Here is an 8,489-nt window from a genome sequence, read left to right on the forward strand (position 1 = left end):
CCAAATCACTATATTAATGGTTATATTTATGTGGTAGTTATCTTTTAGTAGAAAATGATAAATTTTGTATTTTAAATTGAATGAATTTTTTATACCTAAAAATATGGACAAAATCTTAAGGGTTAGTGGGTATACGGTTACAAAATATATTTTCAAGCCATGTATACTCTTTAATTTGTGCCAAATCAAATAATTTCCGTTGATTTTACTAATAAATAGTCATTTTTTGTTGAATTCATTTACATACATGATTTTGACAAATAATCCGTTACATATTCAATTACATATTTTATTTGACTGAAATTGTAATTTATTGAAAATAAAATCAGTAGAGGGAAATATTTGTTATTTTTAGCAGACATGAGATTATCAGGTAGTTTGTACATGCGGTTTTTTTTAACCGCAATCAAGCACTTATCCACGTTTTTCTCACTATGATATTGTACACTTTCACCATCACGATCTTAATATTTTTTTCTGCCGTATCTGCATAAATTTCCGATTTCTTTAAGATTATACCGGTTATTTTATTCTACAGCTCTGTTACATCATTTTATTTGTTTCCTACAATCAACAATGGATGACACTCAATATAACACCCCAATTTTCATATATAGATTATATAACAAATATTCGTTCCAACATCTCCCAAGATCAATGAAGCACTTACTTATAGACTAACCTACAGCGGAAACAAAACAAAATAAAACAAAGTCTTCAACTAAACAACGTCGGGTGTTACGTCTTTACGGAATTCCTCTGTCGACTTCTGGATCAATCCTTCTCCTCGAACTTTTTTCCTGCCACTTGCTCAATAGTTTCCTGGTTGCGCACATTTAAAATATCTAAATGGGTAAGCTAGGGCCTAGTGAGTTCGTGTTGCACATACATGTTCATCACTTAAGAAAACAAACAGTTTTATGATATATGTTCAATAAATCATACAATAAATATATCACCCGGTGCTATAATTTAGAGGAACGGTTAATTATCCATAGAAAGAACCAAAGATTCATTTCCCTTTTCCTTGAGACAACTTATCATCCATTGTACTCAAGTATTTTAAATATCCAAGGAAATGAGTATAAATCTCAATTCTCATCCCCGCCGATCACACACATCCGTCATGTTCACGGCGATTAAACACCCCATCGTTCCCACTAAACAAGTCCCAAAAACACACACACACACAGTAGACAACAAATCCAAAATAATAGTCATACGCAACCATAGATATCATAAAACATACTATCAATAAATAAACAGAAACCACATAATAAACCATATGATAAACATTTATGTGCGAGCAACCACAGAACACGAAAAAACTCACCTTGATGGTGTTAGTCTTAATTGGATGTCGTCACGCTACCCGCAGACATGCACCCTTAATTTCTAAAATAGCTCTGAAAACCTTAATGAGCTTCAAACCCCGAATTCTCTTTTGTTTCCCCAACCTTCCTTGCACTTTTTTATGGGCATTACACTTTATTTCCCATGCATTTCATAATACCCAAGTTTGTAACCTTTCTAGTTAACCCAAGAGTCCTAATTTATGCCTCCAATTAATGACGTTTTTAGAGTTTAATAGTCATAAATTAACCCTAATAATTATGTTAATAATGATTTATCTATATTTTATATTTATATTTGTTTTATATTATTATTGAGTTATCACACTCAAGGCTATGAAATCAATCATCAAACACAACTCCATAAAAAGGTATCTTTTTCAATTATGTTTAAGTCAATAACAAATATGGATTATTTTTGAATCTTCTTCTTTTATTTTTCTTGCGTGTTGTGCTTTATGGTGCGATTTTTACATATCTAAATGTAAATATTATGTAACAGTACTTTTTATTAGGTTATAAACTCATTTTATGTATATTAGCCTTCAAGTCTAGATGATTACATGTTACTTGAATTTTCGTGCTTGGTTTGACTTTTGGTCCTTATGCTTCAGTTTTCTAATCTTGATCCATGGCTATGAAATTTTAAGAGCCCGAATGTTAAGTTTTTGAGAATTGCAATTATTAAAGAAATGTATAAATAGGGTGGGATGGGGGAGGGGGCATAATGGTCATTACACTTTCAATATAATAACATTGTACTTTAACGATTTTTTATACCATTCAATTTTTATTTGATGTAATTCCTTTAGCTTATACATATATTGAGTACATTACATATTTTTTCCCTTTGGTTAGCTGTTTCTTTTTCATCAATGTACAACATTTGTATACTCTTCTTTGGCTAAAGTTGTAAGGATATGGGATATACAAATATATATATATATATATATATATATATATATATATATATATATATATATATATATATATATATATATATTGGTCAACGTTTGTCCATTTGCAGAAAATGATCACGAATATTAACAATGTATTTCTTATTTTGAAGAATAATTGCAACATAGCTATCATTTTAAGTAATAAAAGAAAAAATAATTGCAAGATAGTTATCATTTTAACGAATAAAAGCAAAGTATTCTACTATTATAGATAAAACAGGTAAGGTAGACTATATATAGTGAAAGATATACTCAATTAATTTGTTGTTTTTTCAATTTCACATTATTTCTATCATATGACAGGCATTTTTACCAATTCTTATAATTTGGTTAAAGTTTTATTAATTTTTTTGTTGTACTCGCACCATGATTGTTATATTAATATCCTATATGTTATTTTTTATGAAATATTTTTTGCTTCGTTATGATAAATGATTGGTTTTCGATTGTTACGTTGTAGTATGAAGATGTTCTTGATAATGTATATAATAAATATGTGATTGACTTGATTGTTATCGATATTGGCATTCAATTTGTTTAGCTTACCCTAGACGTAATTTTGTTAATTTTATACTTCCATCTACCTTTTTTAGCATTCATATGTTATATGTATTTTAAACATTTAATTTTACTTTATGTTTATTCATTGTATGATTATTTTGATTGTTTTACATCTAGCATTATTGGATACTAACGTGTTTATTGAAATTCTTTCAAGAACATCATTAAAAACATTTCATATTATACGTTGTAAAGTAAATGTATTGAAAAAAAAAGTACAACAACCATGTTCTTGATCTTTACAAGTAAAAACTAATGTGCTTCATGGAGTTATTGTTCAACAAAAAAATCACGCGGAACGATAGAGCGTCAGTTTTTTCTATCATATGGTGTGAATAATTTTGACATTGGTTGTCTACCAAATGCGTGTACAATTTTAGCAACTTTGTTGAACGGACTCATTCTTGGTGGATGTTAATCCAAATTAATAGCCATAAAAGTTTTTTATTTGTCTGTAAGCCAACGACTTTATATCAAAAAACATTACCATTTCCAATTTATAAGTACATTGCGGTTAAGTTTACTATGGTGGTTATGCGTTCGAACCCATTGCATTTCAAGATTATTCGTTTATCATATGCAGAGTCATCGTCAACCTGTTTTACTATTATTATTTAACTATTTGTTTTAGTTTCTTGTATAACTTTTATGTTTGTTGTTGTAGTGACTTGACCAAGGATCATGGCTATGAAAACTTCCGAGTAGAATTATTTCAGTCCACTACATGGGAATGGAGGGACCTTGGTAATATTCAGTTACCATCTTCTGTTCATCCTATATCGAATGAAACAATCATAAGTAAAGATGTAGTTTACATCTTATTGTCAAACTATCAAGTATTGCGATTTGATGCATATTCTGAAGAATATGTAATCATATTTTCACCGTCTACACATATACATTACATGTCGTATACATCGAGACTAATAAAATTTGAGGGAAAATTAGGATTTTTTGGTCTAAATGGAGATCGTATGTGGGGTATTTGGGTTCTCATTCGGAATCAGTGGGTTGAAGTTAATGTCATTAACAACAATGCAAATGCAAATGAATGGTGAGATTATCGAAACAATGAACTATGTTTCTTTACAGGAAAAAGAATTGAGTGTGTTGGTTCGTTTCATCGTTGTCATGAAGTCTTTTCATTTCATTCAAATTTTGAGACAATAACTGTGCCAAGTAGATAGATGTGATTGCATATATTTGGCATTGCATTCATTAACCATTGTTTTTTTGTTGAGTAATATATTTTTTATATTTGTTTATGATTTTATACTTATTTTATTGTAATTTATAGTTTCAATCATCAAATTATGTTGCTTTATGTTTTAAGATATGAAACTTTTTATTTTATATATGTTTTGAAGAAGTGAATAACATCATTGTATGACAGTAATGTATAATTAGATTTACTTTTTTATTGTTTATATTTATAAATTATAATAATTATACAAATGTATATTAAATTAGTTAATATGTTTTAAATAGACATGTTAAGGTTTTTATGTACCAAATCTTTGTAGAACATCAGTATATAAAATGTTTATGTACAAAAAGTTAAAACTATTCAATCATTTGACGGAATTTATAATTTTAACTCCGTATAATAGCAATAACTCAAAAAATAAAAATAAATAACCAAGTGGTCTAGATCACTTGGCCACCAGGAGGCTCGAGTTCGAGACTTTCTAAGGGCTTTTCGAGGATGACATACTTCCTATTCGGATGTCACTAATAAGTGCAAAATAATTGTCTTTTTATCCACTAACAATAATGTACTAACCTATTGGTTGTAGAATCACATGAAGTATAAGGTTTAGTTCATGTCATTGTGTTCGGGTATTTAAAACATGGGGAAAATGACTCTTGAGGGTAATTAACTTTTGTGTTTGTACTCATTTGGTCCCTTTTCTTTTTTTTGTATTCAATATACCATCGAACTTGTTGTTGGTGTTTACCATAGCCCTTTTGACCGGCTTTTGACCTGTGATAGCCGGTCAAAGGGTTATGGTGAACACAAACAACAAGTTCGATGGTATATTGAGTACAAAAAAAAGGAAAGGGACCAAATGAGAACAAACACAAGAGTTGGTTACCCTCCTGATTCATTTTCCCTTTACTCATTTACAACAAATCTCACATCATCTCCTACTGATATTAATTACTTTATGATATTCATTCTTGCTTCTCTTCAAAACATAACTCACGAAAGGACATTATTCATGCATGTACAACTTTGTAATGCACTTGAATATTTATTAGGGGAATCTTGACTAAGTAGGCGCATTTCATGACTACATTTACATTTGCAAACAAATGATTTATCGTATCATGGATTCTAGACAAGTCTACAAACGAGTGGAATCACAAGTGCTGTGATTTTTGAGTTTACTTAGCTTTAAGATCGAACTCATGAGATAAGATATAACATCAATATGTACAATATCATGTTGTTTTTTGTAGACACATCACCATAATATTATACATATTGATGTTGTATCTTATGTTGGGTTTTGAGCAATCTAACACTTCCTAAGTGTGCATGCAACCCTAATAAACATTGGATCTATGTTGGTCTAAATACATGAAAAATAATAATTTTCCAAGGTTCATAACCTATCTAACATGGCATGGGGTACTTTTAAACATAAAAGAATTAGATGAGATTACATACCTTTTTGATGAGTTTGATTCTTAAGGAGTTTGAGGGTCAAGCACTAATAGTGTGAATGCCTCAAATGGAATCACAAATCACCACAAACACTTGGAAAACTTTGAGAGAGTGTATACACACTATAATTTCAGCCACACACAAACACACACACTAGTGGCTATTTCATGCAACATAAGCATGCTTATATAGTGTGCATGGTTAGGGTGAAACCCTAATAACCCATGACCTTTCCTTTTCCAAGGATCCATGGGTTAAAAGCTCCATGGATCATCCATGGACTTCCATACAAGCCTAGCCCATTAACAAATGAGTGTTAGCCCACACTATATAAAACCAATAGCCCACAATCTAATTAGTCTTCCTTCTAATCTCTAAATTAATTCATAATTAATTTAAGACTAAGACTAATTAAATAACATGACTTCATATTAATATATTATAACTTATAATATATTAATAATCATATGTGTATAACTCTTATAAAATTATCCATAAATAGTTCGGGTGAAGTGCAACCCAAATGGACCATGCCGGGTCGGATCAAGTATATACCAAATAAGTTATGGACTTAGACACCTTATCCAACATCTTATCCCATGAGTTTGATCTTAAAGCTAAGTAAACTCAAAATCATAGCACTTGTGGTTCCACTCGTTTGTAGACTTGTCTAGAATCCATGATACGATAAATCATTTGATTGAAAATGTAAATGTACTCATGAAATGCGCCTGCTTAGTCAAGATTCCCCTAATAAATATTCAAGTGCATTACAAAGTTGTACATGTATGAATAATGTCCTTTCGTAGGTTATGTTTTGAAGAGAAGCAAGAATGAATCTCATAAAGTCATTAATATCAGTAGGAGATGATGTGAGATTTGTTGTAAATGAGTAAAGGGAAAATGAATCAGGAGGGTAACCAAGTCTTGCGTTTGTTCTCATTTGGTCCCTTTCCTTTTTTTTGTACTCAATATACCATCGAACTTGTTGTTTGTGTTCACCATAACCCTTTGACCGGCTATCACAGGTCAAAAGCCGGTCAAAAGGGCTATGGTAAACACCAACAACAAGTTCAATGGTATATTGAATACAAAAAAAAGAAAAGGGACCAAATGAGTACAAACGCAAAAGTTAATTACCCTCAAGAGTCATTTTCCCTAAAACATGAATATGATTTAAGGAATGTGACACCCACTGTACCCCTGTTTTCAATTAAATTTATAAAAATTTCCTTGCTATTCCAGGTCTTATATGGTTGTAAAATAAAGTAGGATGTTGTAAACAGATAGATCTTCGTAATAGGATATTATACTTGAAATAAATATGATCATGTTTTTGAAGTTTGATACAGTGTGATGTTATAATTAGACATGTTGGTTGCGTAAGCACGTGATATATAACATTTAGTTCATATCATTGTGTTCGGGTTTTTGAAACATGGCTATGTTTTAAGACTTTTGACACCCACTGTACCTATCTTTTCAATACCATATGATTACAATTTGTTGTTTGTCAAGGGTAATACATCTTAATTATGTTATGTTTTTTATATGTCATTGTACTTTACAAATACATGAACAAGTGCAGAAAAGGTACTTTACTATTATGTTATTGTTCTTTACTGATACACTGAGTTAATTTGTCCAAAAAACCATTATATCATGAACAAGGGAAAAAAGGTCCGGAAATTATATTACATTAAAAGATAGATATGTAACACTTTCATGTTCTTCACAAAAACTTATACTTTTTATTTATGAACATGTAGGGTAAATTACATTTAATAAAAATGTCAATTCCTTTTTCTTATACATATATTAAGTAAATTACATATTTTATCCTTTTGCTTAGTTCTTTCTTTTTCCTGAACCAAAATTGAGCTAATCCGTCCTCCCTCATGGCTGCCCTAAATACTGGTCCACTGCAAAAGGTTAATGTAATTACCAAAATACCCCTCGACTTCATCATTGGAATTTGTTGCTCACTTATATTCTCATTCTCTTTAATTTGTGTCAAATAAATAGTTTCCAAACTATTTATTTATATATTATGTAACTGTTTTATATATTATGTAACTGTTTTTTTCTTTGTTTGCCATCGTTCCATAAGTGACCTTTTTGCTCTTCATTTCCCATTTTACGCATGTTGTTTATTTTTATCGAATTTTACTTATTTAATACTTAGAAAGATATGTTTTTAACCTTCTCCTTTTATGTTTAATAGTTGAAGATTAACATGTTGCATTATTTGATCAATGTTAAAAACATAGGTTGCATATTTTGGAAGAAAAATACCGAGTGATACATCATAATTTCTTTTTGATTTACTATTATGTCATTGTTCTGATATGATACACTTACTTTATTTGTCCCAAATGACCATGATATTAGGAACCGGGGAAAAAATGTCCAAAATGAGCTAAGTATAAAAAAACTTTCTGAATGTTGAGCTTATACGCTATGATCACATCATATAAGTTACACATTTTTATTTAACTTTAACCGCATCATTTGGTTCTGTTGATTTTACTACATAGCTGGTTATATTTTGTTTGAGTTTGCATTTTTTTTTTGTATTTGGTTTATTTATGGATAAAGTAAATATGGCACGACAAGTATTTTGCTTTTTCATGTTAAATGTTTTTTTCTACCCTATGTACATGTCTTTTCAAGTTCTTTAATATTATATCGGCTATTATTTTTGTAGGTTTGAATTTGTCCTCTTATATCATTCAAGAATACCGAAACTCTATTTATGTATGTTACTAGTTGTAAGACCCGTATTTTATACGGGTTAGATAAAACAAAAAAAAAATTAAATATGAAGTTTTAAACAAAAATTTATTTAAATTTGAAATTTAAAATTTGAATTTTAAAGGAAACATATTAAATAATATATGAGTTGTAATATTGTAATTTATTGGTTATTTTTAATTAAGGCAATTA

This window comes from Lactuca saligna, chromosome 4 (assembly GCF_052625555.1).
Source record: "Lactuca saligna cultivar CGN05327 chromosome 4, ASM5262555v1, whole genome shotgun sequence".
Lineage (NCBI taxonomy): Eukaryota > Viridiplantae > Streptophyta > Magnoliopsida > Asterales > Asteraceae > Lactuca > Lactuca saligna.